We start from the raw sequence: 18609 nt of genomic DNA on the forward strand, positions 1-18609 counted from the left end.
ATCCAAAAATTTCCAATGAAAATGGGATCTTTGTCACTTACAATAATATTTCGGTTTCCATGTAGCTTTTGAATTGTTTCCATAAATTCAGTAGCAACTGTACTCACTTTAAAAGGATGAGATAATGCACAAAAGTGTGCATACTTGGTATGTATATCAACTACCACCATGATGATAATATTTCCTTTAGACTTGGGAAAACCTGTGATAAAATCCATTGAGACATCCTCCCAATGCTGACTTGGAATGGCTAAAGGTTGTAATAGACATGGGGTCTTAATTGTCTCAACTTTATTTTGTTTGCAAACCAAACATTTTTCCACAAACTTCTGAATATCAGATTTAAGGGAATCCTAAAAAATTCCTTCTTGAACCTGTAGTAAGTTTTTAAAAATCCTGAGTGCCCTCCTAAGGGGGGGTGTGTAATTCCAAAAGAACCTTTTTCTTGAGTTGTGAATTCTTACAAAGATATAACCGAACTTTGTACCATAATGAATAATTTTTCTAGCTAAATGTATCATATGTACTGGGATCTTGCTACAACTTTTGAATGAGTGTCCATGCCTCTTCGTCATTCTTCCATTCATCCCTTTCTTTGGTTATCCAATTAGGTTGGATAATAGAAATGGAACAAAGCAATGCTTCCACATCCTCATCCTTTCTTGAGAGTGCATCCACAACAACATTTTGCTTCCCTTTTTTGTGGATGATTTCAAAGTCATAACCCAACATCTCTGTGACCCATTTTTTCTTCTCTTTTGAAGATAATCTTTGTTCCAAAAAGTGTTTAAGACTATCATGATCTATTTTTACCTTGAAGTGTCTTCCCATTAGGTAGATCACCATTGCTTTAGTGAATGTAGCATTGCTAACATTTCCTTCTCCTAAATGGGTTTGTGTAAATACTTTCCTTTGATTGGACAAATTTCAAAAGAAATTGGTCTTCCTTCTTACATTAAAAAAACACCAATTCCATTTCCTGAGGCATCACATTCCACAATAAATGTTTTTGTGAAGTTTGGCATAACTAATACCGGTTCTTGGCACATTTTCTCTTTAAGATGTTCAAAGGCCTTCGTTGCTTCTAGAGTCTAGGAAAATGCATCTTTCTTCAGCAATGCTGTTAAATGTTGTTAGAGGTTCCTCTATTCTCCCATAATTCTTAACAAACTTGTGATAATACCCTGTCAACCCGAGAAGTCCTCAAGGATGATTTATGGTTGTGGGGATTTTCCATTCCTCAATGGCTTTAATTTTGTTAGGGTCTACCTTAACACCCTCATGAGATACAATATGACCCAAATATTCCATCTCTTGTACTCCAAAGAAACATTTGGAGGTTTTTTCATATAATTGTTTCTCCTCCAATGTTGAACATGATCCTTCCAAGATGTGTTGTAGATTAGTATATCATCAAAAAATACTAACACAAATTTTCTAAGAAAGTTTTTGAAAAAGGAATTCATCAAACCTTGAAATGTGGAAGGTGCATTAATAAGGCCAAAAGGCATGACCAAAAATTCATAATGACCCTCATGAGTTCTGAATGTTGTTTTCAGAATGTCTTCAGTATTCATTCTAATTTGTTGATATCCTGAATGAAGGTCCAACTTGGTGAAGTAAATTGCTCCATGTAATTCATCCAAAAATTCATCAATGACAGGAATGGGAAATTTATCTTTAACATTGAGCTTTTTAATCTCCCTATAATCCAGACACATACACCATGATCCATCCTTCTTGTGCACCAATACTACTGGAGCAGAGAAAGAACTTTGAATAGGTTGAATTACACCAACCTCTAGCATTTCTGCGATCATATGTTTAATTTCACTCTTTTGGGCATAGGGATATCTGTAAGGTCTAATGTTTGGTGTAACACTTCATGGGATTAAATGAATAGCATGATCATGATCAAGAATATGTGGGAGTCATTTGGGAGTCTCAAATACCTTGGAATGATTGTCTAACACTTTTTGGAGATCTGGAGAAATATATGTTTTTGTTGTTTGAACTTCTAGAGCATAACTGTGCAATTATGCTCCATTTTTCTTTATTCAAAAGCTTTATCATGCCATTAGAGTTGATTATATTTCCTAGTTTCCCTACAATACCAGGGTAAAAGCATGCTAATGTGTCCCATTAGATGGAAAAAGCAAAAAAGTACTCAAATGAAAAAAGATAAAAAAAAAATAATAATAATAATATAAAAATATCAATTAAATGAGTTGAGTTTCATACTTGTTAATTATAAAAAATAAATGCTAAATTTGTAACAAAGCTAACTCACAATGAATTTTAGTAAAAGCTATAGTGAACCTATTTAATGGGTTTAGAAAATATAAATAATGTTATAAAAAGTAAATACTAAATTTGCAAATAAGTCAACTGATAGTAAATATTGGTAAAAACTATGGTTAATCACTCACAAAATATAAATAACTTTATGTAAAGTTAAATGAAAAGCTAAAACTCTTTAAAATATATATAAAAATAGAATTAGAATTTCTAAACAAATAATTTTATATATTATATTTTGAATAATATAAAATAGGTTATTATAATCATAATTAAAAATTTTATTATAAAAAATTTAAAATATATTTAAAAAATTTCAAAAAAATATTTTAACATTTTGTTATATGTTATTTTCAAATTTCTATTAAAAAAAATTGATTTTATAAACTTGAAAGGGTAGTTTCTTGGGTCGTGGTTTTATATATACGAAAAGATGATCATTTTTACTAGTATTTTAATAATAATTAAAAAATATGCTTACTTTTTATTTTTTAATTTGTTTAGCAATCTTTAGAATGTTTACAACACATCTCTTAAAGAAATTGGAATTGAAAAACATAAATCAATAGAGAAATGGGGGGTCGCAGTTTTGTCACTACTTAAAAATTTATGTAAAATATCAATGATATCTTTTAAAGAAAATGAATAAATTAGATAAAAAATATATATTAAATTTTAGAAAAAATATGACATGAAATTGAATTTAAATTGACATGTTTTGTCTTCTTTTACCACCACCTAATTTTTGATGATTTTGTAAATTTAAGAGTAAACTTTCCAACTCCATTTATTTTTATAAAACTTCTTTGCCACAAAAAGAGAAAAAGTGATACACATTAACATGCTTTTACCCACCAATTAATTCAACTTCCTTTCCTTCCCAAAATAATTTCAAGAAAAGTTCTTGAAAATTGAAAGCTATCGTCCCCAAAGATTGTAACCATTGGAAATTCTTCCAAGGCCTCCCCCGTGGCTTGTGACTGAAGCTGCAATCTCTGCTTCTCCTCTTTTTCTTCTCGTATAAGTCTCCTCAATTCAATATTCTCTGCTTGAAGGCTCTGATCGATCTCCTCATTTGAATCATGATAATATGATGAAGAAGATGAATTTTCACTCGAAGATGTAGATGGATCATTGTCCTCTACTCTTTATTTCTCCTATTCCTCTCTTGCCATCTTCTCCTGATAATCGACATACATTATGTCCACCATGCATGCCATCGTGCGGAGGCCCTCATAGAGATATCTATTGTTCTCCATTTATCTTCTTGTTGCACGTTCAATAATTCACACTCACAATTAACATCAGTGAGAAAACTTCTCTGATACCAAACTTGATTCATATCTTTTCAGCTACTGGAATTAATCAAGATCGTTTACTTCTCTGATGTTAGCAGAATTTCATATGAAAGAGTATGAAACAATCACATGTGCATTCTTTAAGGAAGATGAAACATAAATACAACCATCAAATATAAGCACACACACACATTTATAACGAAGTTCACCCAGTGTGGGTTATGTCTACAAGCCTTTGTGTCAAGAGTGGTGAGGCCACTTCATTAAATGCTACAAAATGATGATGATGTACATGGCATACTCTTTGTCATTACAAGGACAAATTCCCTCAACTTGAGTGACATGTCTCTCCACAAGATGTTGTAAGGAACTCTCACTCATATGGGAAAATACCCTCAACAAGAGTGACATGTCTCTCCATGAGACGTCCTCCTATAGGAACTCTCACTCAAATGGGCCCTCCTTTAGCATGACAAGCTAATAAATTCTCACATGATGTGGCATACAAGTATCCTTAAACATAATGGAATCAAGGATCTCAACAACAAAATCATCATCTTAGCAAATCAAAAGAAAAGCATGACATAACTGCATCATATACCTCCACTTTTGGGGATGGCCTAAAAATGAAAAGCTTGGCTGCTAAAACAGACACCACCACTAAATTCGTGGCGCTAAATCGTGTCAAATGACTATAAAATTTGCCCCTTTCTGACACTGTCAAATTTTGTACCCTTGGGAATCTTGAAGATTCCTCCAAAGATTCCTTCCTGAAGATGCCCGAAAAATCCACTGCTCAAATGAAGATTCTGAGTACACCATTGTCCTCCCTTCAAAATTTTGTGAAAAATGACTATAAATTTAGCATCATTTTGCCTTGGTAAAAAATAAGCCTCTAAGGGAATCTTTTAGATTCCATAAGATTCTGTAAAGATTCCTTGCTGCTAGATGTCTAAATTTTTGCTGCTCAGATGTGGAAACAGATCACTTCATCGTGTTCCCTATGAAATTCTAGTTCCTTTGAGTGTAGAGTTGACATTTTTCTGTCACTGTGAAAAATCACCCTCTAGGGAATCTTTTAGATTCCTCACTGCATAAAAAATATTCTCCGACAATATTCCTGTATAATATTCCTCTATCTCAAAATTCATGCCACATGGTTCCAGCTCTGGGTTGCCGGGATGGTTTTGCTCATTTTTTATCCTCCACTCTAGTCGAATGGTGAAACTGGTTCTTATAAAATCTTTAGGGTGGAAATTTCAATGTCAAGCCCGTAGGCCGATGGTGGAGACCAAAATTGGTGCGGCGAAGGCTCGAGTTCCAAACCTATGGCCTCCCCATGTGGCATGGTTGTTTTAGCCATCGCCTCTTTTAAAATGGGTCATTTTTTTAACATAAACGTTGGATTGGGATTAAACCATTGGTGGCTTAGTGATGTGGCGTTATATGTTTTAGGGGCGGCAAGTTGGTAACCGTTGTGGTATATAATGTTATGGTGAGGTTTGTTGGTGTGTATTGGATGAAATTTTTGCATATGACACTTGAAGCCACCCGAGTGGTGGGCTGTCCCACCGGGCTAGGTGGGTTCAACCCTTGCTAGCTACACTTTATTTATATCATATGGTTGGTGCCGACCATTGGAACATGTATGTTAGTACATTACATATGGTGTATTGCAGTTGGGCCATGAGTGGGGTCGTGGGTCAGAGTCATGGGCCTTGGCCCAACAATTTTGTGTGTTTTTTTAATATTAATATAATACAACAGGGGGTGAGCCTGCCACCCTAATTATAATTTATTTTTTTTTTTTTTAATAAAACCATTATTCAAACATTTTTGACCAGTTTTTAAAGGTCATTGGAAAAATTAAGTAGGCAACAAATTTTTCGTTCTGGTGGTTCGATCTCATGCACCAGGACTCAGCCAAATTGTTTCCTCATTAGGACTGCCACTTGGAAAAGTTTGAACAAAAGTTTGACCAGCTATAACTTGAGCATACAAACTCGGATTTGAGTGTTGTTCACACCATTGGAATCATGGCGTGAGGACTATGATATGGTCCTAGTTTCGCTTCAAACTGAGGACTTTTATTTTTGAGTTATTCCATAGCCACTGCTAAATTCTAAGCATGTCTGAAGCCACCTGTATCACTTACAATGAATAAAATTATGGGTACTACCCGAATCAACCAACATTATTACCTTTTTCTTCTTAATATATTTTTATATCTTGAGAGTTTTAGGAGTGGTAAATCACGCCAATGCATTACAATATACAATAGGCTTCATTTCTTCTTTCTATGGGGTTGGTTCCTGGGTTATATCCTCCTCTTTTGATGTTTCTTGTTCTTTTTCTTCCTCCTCTTCACAATCTATGTAGAATAATTTGTTCTCAGCACACTTCTGACCTTTAGTGTATTTTCTATCAAAACTGTAACAAAGCCCTTTTGCTCTATTTTCCTCCAATTTTTGTGGTGTAAACCTTGTAGGTTATGAAAGGCTAGGAGTAGAAACACTTCCATCTTTATATTTGTGAGTGGTAGACTTCCTTGTTGCCATAATTTTTCTTTCAACTTTTCTTGCCACCCTGAATGCCTTCTCCAATGTATTATGTTCCCAAAGGCGAACCTCATGTTGGATGTTATCCTTTAAAGTCCCTATGAAGACATCAATCCTATGATCCTCTGGAATATCAATTATCTTGATATTCAATTTTTGGAAGTCCTCAATGTGCTCCACCATTGGACCTTTTTGTTTGAGATTTATCAATTGGCTAAATAAGGTGTTGCTCTGTGTGTCCTCATAATGTGATATCATTTCCTCCATAAAAATTGACCAAGTGACAAGTGGTTTATGAGAACAAAGCCATCGATACCATATAAACTGATTGGGTTCTAAATATAAATATGCGATGCATACCTTTTGTGTGCGTTGCACATCATGGAGATCAAAATATTGCTCCATCTGTGATATCCATGTTACCATATCCTTGCCATCAAACTTCCTCACAACAATCTTTAGAATGTGGTTGTTCTTAAACCCAACATTAGAGTCTCGAAATTCAAAATTCATATTCCTTTTGTCCTCATCATGATTTTCATGGATTACCTTATCACCACTGGGAAGCATTTCTTCTAGCAACTTTGCCAAACCTTCCTTCAACCCCTCTATCTTGACATTCAACATTTCTTCCATGTCTTCTTTTAAACCATCGTTTAAAACTCCCATGTCCCTTTTTATACCATCTATATTAACTCCCACATCCATTTTTATACCATCTATCTTAGCATTCATCATGGCGTCCAATTCATTTTTTGTTACTTTTTGGGAGAGCAAAATTTGTTGCACTTGGTCTCATAAATTTGATATATCATGCTGCATTTATTCTTCTTCTTCATGCATCATAGAAGAAATTTATGGTTTCTTAATAGGTGTGTCCATTTCTTTTTTTTGAGGCATTTTGGAATAGAAAAATGATATCTATGCTTCACTACGCCCTTTGAATCACTTCAAACTGATTTTTCAAACAAAATTTATGCAAAATTTAAAAATAAACACACCATTTTCTTGCTTTTTAGGATCTCAATATTGAAACTGCTGTATATCTGTAATTTTGGATCTCCAAGGTCTGAGTGTTCACCTTGTGGTATCCATATGAGTCTTCTTTCCAACCCCACGAGTTAGACCTAGATTGGATTCTTCAAGAAATAATTATTCCCAATCTCCCACGATCACTTGAATATAGACTGGTTCAATAGAGCTAACTTGTACAAAGTTACACGTGTTAATAGATTGGTTCAATAGAGTTAACCTGTACAAATTTCCACGTGTCATTGTTTTGATATTCAGCCCTAAAAATAATAAATGAAAAAATACAGTCCTTGTGATTTTAGTCACTTTTCATGAAATTCAAATCTAATGCTCGGAGAGAAAGTTATGATGATTTTCCCTAGGTCACTTGTTTGAAAAGGAATTTTAGAGCCTGTAAAAACCCTAAATTTCTTAGATCATATCTATGAAATATAGCGAACCAAGATGTGAAATTTGTACATGAAGTTCACCAATATTTTGGCTCTACGTGGTTTCAATTTCAGCGTCTAAAGCATTGTAGACAAGTGTTAAAGAGAAAATTACAAGATAACCTTTTTGAAGAAGCGAAACCCTAGAATCCAAAGCTCTGAAACCAAATATTATGCAACCAACTTTCAGAACAAAATAAAATATAGATCAATGACTTAAAAATTGTCCTCTTTGAGGGAGAAACCTCCTTTATATTACATAAATGAAAAAATTTTGGATGATACAAATGATAAGACTTAGTATATATAGGAGTCTAATGGGTCACAATATCATCAGAGCTACATAACAATAATAATGTAAGGGAGAAACAATAACAATAGTTGGCTTCTATGGGGCATAACAATAACAACATGGGGGATACATGGGCACAAAAATAACAATATGGGTATACAATAACAATAAGGGGGATACACTAGTATTATTATGGGGACCTAACAACCAATTTGAATTTTAAAGGAATTTTGGTTGGAATTATTTTGTGAGTTGAGAGAGGGGACCTGCTAACATATTTTTTTAGAATAGGGGTCATGGTTATTGTTAATATGCTCTTGAACTCATGAATAGGTTTTGATATGAATAAGATGTTGAATTTTAATTATTGAAGAACATGTTAAATTCATTGTATTTTGAGCTTGGCGATCTAGATTGAAATATTATGAAAAGTGGTCCACTACAATTTGAAGAAGGATGTGGGGTGCTCCAGTCGGTATTTTCATCAAAAAATTAAAGGACAAATTAATTTTCCATGTTGAGTACCAAGTCAACCTCAAGTGCACAAGTTGGCCCCACTCTTTTAATGGGTTTGACCCCAAGGTCAAAACCCTCCTCCTAAATCTTATATAAATAGAAGTTCATTGACCTCATTTGGAATACACATCTCACTCACTCATTCAATTTGAAACAAGAAGAATAACAAGTACACATGTGTGAAGGAGAAAGGAGAAGATCTAATCTACGTTCGCCAACCATATGTCTTTTGTTTGACTAGCATTGACTTGGGATGTTTGCCTTTGTTTGACCAAGCATTTCATTGGATTTAGAGGCCGATTTTGATTGTTATTCATTGAGTCTATTTTCCAAAAATTCATCTATGTTTCTAGGTCATTAATCAAAGATTGAACACAAGTCAACTTTGATATTTGACTGAAAATTTGAATGTGGATTATTGACTGTAATTTGACCAAATTTTGGCCTCTTCTATTTAGCTACATTAGGCCAAACTTCGGCCCCTCTATTGTAGACTTGTCTTGGACCAGTGTTGACTATTTTTCTCTTTCCTTTGACTAGTTTGACTTGGTTAATATTGAGGTAAGATATTGGAATCCTGTTTGGAATATTCTGATGTACATTTTGATGATCTAGATTCTCTCTCATAAGGAAAGCTTTTCTACATTTTCTCCTTGTGGGTTTTTCTCTGGCCATTGGCCTAAATTTTGTTGTGTTTGTCTTATTATCTACTGCGATCTCTATTGCTGCTCTATTATTAATGGTTGAAATTTTGCATGTATAACTTCTTGATGATTTGAATGCTCTAAGGAAGTAATAGTGTATCATTGAAAGTAGTTATCAGATTGAAAAAAATGTACTAGTCTTGATTGCACTAGAAAATCAACATGGTATTAGAGCTTTGGTGAAGGAAAATGGAATTGAGATCACCTCGAGAGATCCTTGAAGAAAATTTAAGAACTTTGGGATTCTACATCTTTTGTTTTTATTGATCTTCTTCATCATGAATTCCTTCATCAAGATAGAGAACAAGCTTGAAGGAGCTACAAATTTCAGGGCATGGAGGAATAGAATTGACCTAGCACTTGCAAGGCATAAGGTCTTGGGTATTTTATTGGGAAATGTTATTGAACCAACTAACCGAGAAGGAAAAGAAATTTTTTAAGAAGATGACATCTTGGCTAGGAGAATCATTGTGGAATCTACTAGGGATAATCTAGTTCCCTATATTTTTTATCACAAATTTTACAAGGAGATGTATGATGCCCTCATTGCATTGTATACCATCAACAAAATTAATCAATCTATAAGTCTAAGGGGTCAAATTTGTGAGGTAAAGATGAAAAGGAATGATATTGTGGTATCATAATTTGTAAAAGTATCTCAAAAAATATATCAACACAAAGCTATTGGTGAATAAGTATATGACAAAGAATTAGTAGCTATAGAAATGGGTGGTCTACCTAAATCTTGGGATCCTTTTGCAATAAGCAATAGTGGAAGAGAAACTACTCATTTTGATAAGCTATGGACTACTTTCACTCTAGAAGAATCAAGGATCCTTTCCAAAGGAAATATTGTAAATCTAGGTGAAGACCCTCAAGCTTTTGCAACTCACTCAAAGAATAGAAAAGGTAGAAGAAATTTTGGAAGATTTTAAAGAAATACAGGTAGAAGGCCTAATTAAGGCTCTTCTCCAAGACCTGCTCCAAGGGGACCTACTCCATAAAGCATACATCCTCCTCCCTCTCAAGATAAAATATACATTACAAATGTTTAAAGTGCTTTTGTTTCCAAGCATATGGTCACTATCAAAACATGTGGCCTCAAAAGAATGATTATGGAAGGGATGATGATAAAAAAAATGAAAGAGAAGCACCATGCTTCTACATCTGACCTTAATGAATCCTCACATAAGAGGAGGCATAGAAATAGATATTTTAATGATTAATATTCATTCTATTATACTTTTACACATTCCATTGGAAGTCATGATGAAAGTTGACCGGTGGATAGTGGTGCCTCTAGGAACATGATTGTAAGTCATGAAAATCCTTTTGAATTGGTTGAAAAGAAGATAACACAAAGGGTTGAGCTTGGATAAATGGAAATTATGAAGTCTGAGGCATTGTTTTATCTTCATTCCAATTTAATTAATCATGATATAATGTCTCTATTAATAATATTTTATATGTTCCTAGTTTAAAGAACAACTTGTTGGAAGACGAAGTATATAGAATTGATTTCATTGATGGACAAGTTCTAGTAGGGAAGAAGGACTCCTCTTAATTTTCTAAGGTAAGTGGAGGCTTATATCATCTCCTTGGATGCTCAATTCAAGCCTTGTTACATAACACCACTAATCTTTGTGAGCTATGGCATTGAAGGTACATGCATGTTCATTATAAAGCCTTGTCTAGAATGAAATATTTTATTAAAGGTGTACCTAAAATCATAATTGAGCATGGTGGAGTTTGCAAAGGATGTACTCTTGGGAAAATTTTCAAAGGATGATGTACTAGCAGTGATAGTAGATCCAAAGGAATCTTGTATCTAGTGCATTCTAATGTTTGTGGGCCTGTGTATGATAAATTCTTGGGTGTTCATATGTACTATGTCACTTTAATTGATGATTACTCTTGGAAAACATTGATTTATTTCTTGAAATAAATAGGATTAAGTATTTGACAAGTTTCAGGAATTCAATGCACAAGTTGAAAATGCTACAGGAAGAAGGATCAAGACTTTAAGGTCTGATAATGGAGGATAATATGTGTCCAAGGAGCTAATTATTTTTTGTAGGGATGTTGGAATTAAGAGGGAGTTTATAGTTCCATACTATCCTCAACAAAATGGAATTGATGAAAGAAAGAATAGAACTATTATGGAAGCTACCAAGGCCATGCTTCATGATAAAGAGTTGGCGATGTTTCTATTGGGAGAAGCTTCAAAGACAACTGTTTATGTTCAAAATAGATGTCTGCATTGAATATTGTATTACAATAATCTTGAAGAAGTCTTCATAAGTGAGATACTGAATGTTGAACATTTGAAAATATTTGGTTGTCTTGTTCATGTCCATGTTCCCAAGAAGGAAAGGAAAAATTTGGAACCTTCTAAGAAGATGGGAACTTCTGTTGGATACAGTGAAAATTCAAAGGCCTTCAGGGTCTATGTACTAGGAAAATGTTCTATTGAAACTTGCAGGGATGTCAATTTTGATGAAGATGTTATTTTCGAAGTTGTTGTAGCGGCTACAACCACCCTCCAAAATTTTGGCTCGCATGCAGATTTTAGAGTCTACCTTAGATCCTGCGATCGATCATCCTTGGTCACTTATTGGTAAGCTGATGATTTGAAGCTCCCCTCCTTGATCCTAAGAGTTATCCGCATTCTTATCTTTATGTAGCATGTGTCATTTTTAGGCATAGGGGTTGTTGTTTGTCATGTAAAGGGAATGCTGTTTTGCTTCAATGGAATTGTGTGTGTATGAGTGGTCGTAATCACATAAACATGTTTCACTCTCACTTCACGCACTTTTGTCACGAACGTTGTTGCATAAAGAAAAGTATGCCTATGCATTTTGGATGGTCTACATTGTGTCACTAAGTGTCTATGTGTAATCACAATCAAGTCCTATCAATGTTTACATATGTTTCATTGATCTCACACTTAGCCATTTTACCGAGCAACCTAGCCTCATCCAGCTTCCCGTAACTGTGCACTTTTCTTTTGCAACCATTAAGATTCCTCCCTTGCCTGCTGAAACCTCTTAGTGCACAGAGACACCAAACTCCCTTTCCTATTGAAACCCCGTAGTTTGTAGAGACCCTAGCTAGCACTGCTCTCCAAAAATGTGCAAAGCAGTCCAACTGCACTGCACTTAGAAATTGCGTAGAGGTGTCCTCCTAGGACCCCCATCCTGCAGCAGTGTCTTGTGCCTAAAAGCTGCGCAATTTTTTCCAAGATGCCCTATTTGTATTGCATGTAGAAACTACGCAGACAGGACTCCCAGGACCTCATTCTCGCAGCAGTCACTATCCGCTAAAATTGCACAGATCTACCACTCAGAGACTATAGGAAAAGCTGACATGCTGAAATTGCTTCCAATGAGTTGAGAAGAAGGACCAAGGAACCAAGTAATGGAAAAGATCAAGACCGCATGCAAACTTCGTCAGATGCATGATCATCTTGAGGGTAAGTATGGTAAGTAAAGAACACCTTTCGAAGTACACCTCTTAGTTGAGTTTGCAGGACTACTTGTCATTGTCATATCATCCTATCCTCAGTAATATGCATGTGCGCAAATATGAAAAGTCATTTTATGTGTTTCTTCTACATGTCTTGCTTCCTTTTCACTTGTTTGACCAACTGTCATCTTCGACATGTTAATTTCTATGTCATGCTTGCAACCTCGTTATGGTGATGTTGAAGGTTGTGTTTGAGTTGTGCTCGCTATGTAAACATCTATCACACTCACACACGATGTTGTAAGCACTATCGCGCAACTGTCATCACGGTCGTTCTAATGTATATCTCAAGTGTCTGTTGGGTTGTGTTATATTCTTTCCATGCCTAGCCCACGTAGTTAATTGGGGAGTTAGAAGTGGGGTAGAGCCCCCCCTTCATTTCATCGATTGTGTAGCAGGGGGGTCACAGGGGGTTTGAGGGGTGCAGGTAACCCCACTCTATGGGGTCTAGGGCAGTGCCCCAGGAAATTTTGTTTTTGGACCTTATATTAGGTTGGGCGAACCTACCTATGGTTTTGTGCATGATTTTTCGCACATGGTTTTGGACGCGATGGTTTTCGATCCATGGTATTGGATGCTTTGGCATGTATAAATATGTATTGTAACATTGAAAGGAACATAATGAAAAATCAAGCTGGTAGTCTCGATTTTGGGATCCAAGGGAAAATCTCTGTGTATATGTGTTTTATGTGTTATGCTCTCGCATTGTTTATTTTCTGTGTTTTAGAATTCGTATGCAGGTAATTTATGTACGGGGTTAAAACCTATAGTGTCTTTCTTGTCACTGGCACCCATTGGTCAGTCACATTAAGTGTAAGTTGTCTTGATGGTTTGAGGTGTCTTGTCATCGAGTCATGTTGAATGTGCATTCTCAAGGTGTTGCATGAACAAGTTCACTCACTCACACAGTTAGTCATTTTGCTGAAACTCTGTTGACCAGATCACCCTCCAACAACCGGACCTCTGCTGAGTTACACTACGCAGTCTCAACCCTCAGTGATCATGTACTACTACCTAGAATTGCATAGAGATTGAGGCTGCCTCCTAGGTAGTCTGCATGTGAAATCCTAGAATCAACTTGACTGACTGTCACCATAACAATGCAAAAGTTGCTTAGCAAGCCATTTCAATATGCACTGTTGTTATAGACATATTTGGGCACTGCAACCCCAATCACATATGTCCATAAACCAAGGGCTTATAAACCCCTAAAAGTGTTGTTTCATACCCTAAAGGAATAAGGTCAGCTGATTACATCATCTCCCAGAAGTTCTCCATGAAAAACTACTCAGAACTGGTCAAAACAGGACCATATAGACTGCTCCATGCATAGGGTGTGATGCATCTCACCTATTACACACGGGGGGTGCGATGCATACTGGAAAGCCTTTCTGTAGGGTGCGATGAGCGAGAGCAGACAAATGGCAGAAGCAGTGTGCTAGGTGGAAACCCAGAGAATCTTCTAGAAACTTCCCATATGGCACTTGCCTCTCTGAATTCGCCTAGGGATGAGTAAGAGATCTAAAATCTCCAAGTGGAACCAAGAACTATTAGTGAAATGACACTAATCAAAATCCCAGAAGTTGATTCACTCTCCTGTAAACATCTATATATGGATCCCTCATCCAAGAGATCCAAAGGCTGAAATTTTGTAATTTGCAAGGAAGTGTTGTTGTTTTCTCTTTGAAGACATTGTTGGGTGATCTTGCTTTGTATGAGGTGAAGAGGGCTTTCATGCTGGGAGGATGATGCTGGATCAGACAGCTTGGTTGTAATCCTCTCTTCTACTACTTCTATCAATAAAGCTATTCGAGTTTTCCTCCATATGCTTGTATATCTTTGAATCTTGTTTGTGTATGCATTTATATGGTTAATGCACATCTGATCCTACATTATTTATGGTTATAGATCTCTATGCTTTGATGGTATTTTGCTGCCTTGGCTCTACAGGTGTTCTTTGAAGTGGGACAAGTGAGGAAGGAGTGGCGAAAGCTCTATCAAAGGAGAGAGGAAACAAGCAAGGAGACTAGTGAAAGACCGAGGTTGGTGCTCTCTGCTTCTCTCTCATCTATCTCTCATAAAGGAAAGCACAAGTAACTTTAATCTGTTTGTTTCTAAGATAGCTACCCGTTTTAGTGGGACTAGTAGCTTTGAATGGACACTAGTTTTCCTGATAACAAAATGGTGACTCCACTAGGGAGTGAATATTTTTTTGTTCCATTATTGTTGTTTGCTTTATAAACCACAGACAGAGCCTAAAGTTGAGCCAGCTAGCCTTCGAACTACTTTTGCTATGCAACTGCAAAGTAGATCAACATTGCTTCAGTCAATCTCTGGGTTCGTTTATGAATTGAAAATCTAGCTTGCAAACATCCTAAGTGCCCTAGTGGCAGCTCAAATAACCTCATTAGATCAGCCCCTATACTTTGTGTTTACTGACAATCATTAGGTCAGCCTAAATCCCTGAACTTAGCTGCAAACTGTGAGCAAAAAACCAAGCTCAGTCTCGTCCCTGGACCATCGCATTGTCTCTTCTTGGCAGTCTGGATGCATTGCACCTCCCATGTGCTGTAGGTGAGATGCATCCCTGTTTCCCTGTGTCACAAGTGCGATGATCAAATGAGATTGTTTCTGCCTCTAGATTTTGGTTTTTTCGTCATTGTCTTCAGCTTTATTCAGTATTTTTGCTATCGGTGATCAATATATCTCTATTGAAACCATCTTCCTTTGCATTATTCAGCCTCCATCGATAAAGAATTGTGAATGTTTTTTATGTATTTTTCATCATTTACAGTTCTCTTATGCAAACAGTAGCTTAATCGAACTGTCGTCTTTTGATTTGAAAGTGTCGCAAGTGTCGTTTTCAATCAAGAAAAAGAGTGTCACAAAGCATTCCTCTTTTAGATAGTCAATTACACTTTTGCCATTATATTTGATTTGAATCATTAGTATTTCAAGTGTCGAAATCAGTTTAAATTCAAAATCGCAAAGTGTCGTCTTGACCTTACTTTCGTTTTTTGAAAAGAAAATTGTTAGTATTGTCACTGTGAAAGAGAATAGTTCAGATCTATACTTTGTTTTCTTTTTGTCATTCTCACATTAAGGAAACTGAAAAACAATACATGCATGTGCATTTGCATTTAGACTTAATGCTGAGTTGATTTAGGAAAAGTGCATCTAGTGTGTGCTCTCTGCTCTATGTTGAAAGAATTTCATTTCTCTTTCCTTAGTAGCTAGGATTTTCATTGCAAAAAGAAAGTAAACGACTGTTTATCATCTTAGATTGCATATTTAGGAATTGTATATCTACATCACATGGTGAACCTTAAAGGAAAACTTCTTAAGAAAGATCAACTGTAAAATAAACCTCAATGAACATAAAAATGCTTTGGAACCTAACGCACAACATTTAGAAGTCTAGGCTAGAGACGTATTCCGGCGTCGTAAAGCCTGGTAACTATCGCTTTCATCGTAGGTTGGGTGATTCCTCTTCTTTGAGATGACAAGTGCTAGTACGGACTTGTGCTCCCACGTACCGTTGAGTATATATTGGGAGACCACAATAGGCTACATCCCTTATCCTTAGGAAGTCGTGTCTGCCACCCTATCGATCGCAATGCACTGAACACAACATTCGAGAAGATTGACTGCCGTACCTAAAAAGTATTCTGCAGTTTTGCGATTGGTTTGGTAATCCCTCTGTCTAGATTTCCAGAGCAGTCACTTTCATTCCTTTTCAGACTCCTTAAAAGAAAAGGTCCATTTGAGCACTTGTCACTTCAGGCTCATTAAAAATCGAAGGTGACTAGAGTCATCTTTAGCTTTTTCTTGACTCTTAAAAATTGAAAAAACAAGTTGTGTCGAAGCGTCATAAAATTAATTTAATTTGGAATAACTTTTTCCCCTTCTTATTTTGAGTTGATCAAGTAATTTTCAATCGTGGAAGAAAGTCAATCAAAACCCCGTTGTTCGTGGAGACTAACGAGTCAACCGTCTTTGACTCCAGAATCAAAACCATTCCGGGCCAAGCGATCTCATTTAACTGGATCAAAGTCTCCTGGTTTGTTTGAAACTTGTGCTTTGACATCCTCAGAAAATCCAATTACTCCAACTATTTCTGGTATCCCTGCCTCTACAGAAGAAGTTCCACAGTTACAAGAGGACATTATAACTAATCCTACTGTAATGGTAAACACATCTATTCCTGAACCAGTTCCATCTAGGACTGATTTAGAAAGTTTTAACCCTCCAACAGCTGTCGCTGGAGAGTGTGAACCTTCTTCGTCACCAGAAATATTTTACGGACCTGACGGTTTGCCTCTTCCACCTGGACTGATTGCGATAGAAGAGATTGTGGTGGAACTTCCATCCAGTACCCCATCACATTTTGGAACTGGGATCCACCTATATCCTTCTAATTCAGAAGATAGTCAACCTTCATCACAAGTTCCTGTAGAATCACTAGGAAGTCTTTTGGATAGACTCAATATGTCTGAACAACCATCGACATCTAGGACTGTGTCATCCGATACAGCAGTAACAGAACTTCCTACCACCACTCCGACAATGTTCGCTAGTGTACCATCTGTCCCAACTAGCTCTCAATCGCTAGATGGAGTCCACCCAGGGACTATTTCGATAGTGTGGTCTGTTCCCGTTTGTTCGTCCAGAGTAATATCTGGAATTTCTTATGTTGAGTCTCAACAAATTGATCCTCCGCAATAGTATCAATTTGGGCAATCCAGTCTACAAGGACCAATTTTTCCTTTGAACACTGGATTGCCACCATATGGGGGGCAGTATGCCTTTTCATTGTTCCCTCCAGGAGAAAAACCATATGAGAGTTCGCAACAAAATTCGGGTCAAGCTGGAATTGCATCTAGTGGTTGGGTGCCAATACTGCCTCAACAGCCAAGAGTTGTATATTCAATGCAACCAAATCTACCTGTGTCGAATATTACCACTACACCAGCTATTGTAACGGTGTCTCAAGAATAAGTGCTGCCTGTTGTATGCCAACCTCAAGTCTCTCAAGTTGTAATACAACAGCCTCTTGTCTCAATGACTCAACCACAATCGCCGATTAGTAGTTCCTTAACTGAAACGACTCAGGCTCAAACGGGTACTATCACCCTTCATCTTGGTCAAACATCCAGTATTGGACAATAGCAAATGGCTTCACAACCATGGCTGGTGCAATATCAACAACCGCAATTCCAGCAGGGTTACTGAGGACCTGAGCAACAAAGCTTTGCGAGTAATGGGAAACCGTATATTCAAAACGGTCACCATCAATCATATCATAATGGTTATGCCCATCAACCTTATCAAAGTTATCAGCATCAAATACATTATGCTAGTATGCAAAGACCCACTGCTCAGGCAATCCCATCTTATCCTGGGTACGCTTTGCCAAACCTGAATCAACAGTTGCCTTTCGTCGCAACGTTGGAATTACCAGATCTGAATCGGCTAACAAATGATCCAATTGCTTACGCCCCTTAGTGGCCGGCGATTCCTCATAAACTTCCGTCAGATATTCCTAAATTCAATGGAAATCCAGGTGAAGATCCGTCGAATCATGTGATGACTTTTCATCTGTGGTGTTCGTCCAACACTCTCAATGATGATATGATTAGGCTTCGCATTTTTCAATGAACGTTAACTGGTCCAGTGGCAAAATGGTACATCGAATTGCCTAGAGCTTCATTCGATAACTTCAATGCCCTTGCCACAACCTTTTTAACCCATTTTCAGTTACCTATAAGGTACGAAACAGGAATGAAGCTTCGTACCAATTTTAAGCAGACAACAGCCACTCACATATCTGATCATATTCATGAGTGGCAACGTCGTCGTAGAATGGTAAAAACATATGTTCTTGATCAACTACTAGCTGAATGGTTTATTAAGTCATTATTACCTTCTATTACAGAAGATGTGGCTAGGGGGGGGGGG

This window comes from Pinus tabuliformis, chromosome J, assembly GCF_031772625.1.
Source record: "Pinus tabuliformis cultivar Carrire ecotype Pingquan chromosome J, CPIR1, whole genome shotgun sequence".
In the NCBI taxonomy this organism is placed as follows: Eukaryota; Viridiplantae; Streptophyta; class Pinopsida; order Pinales; family Pinaceae; genus Pinus; species Pinus tabuliformis.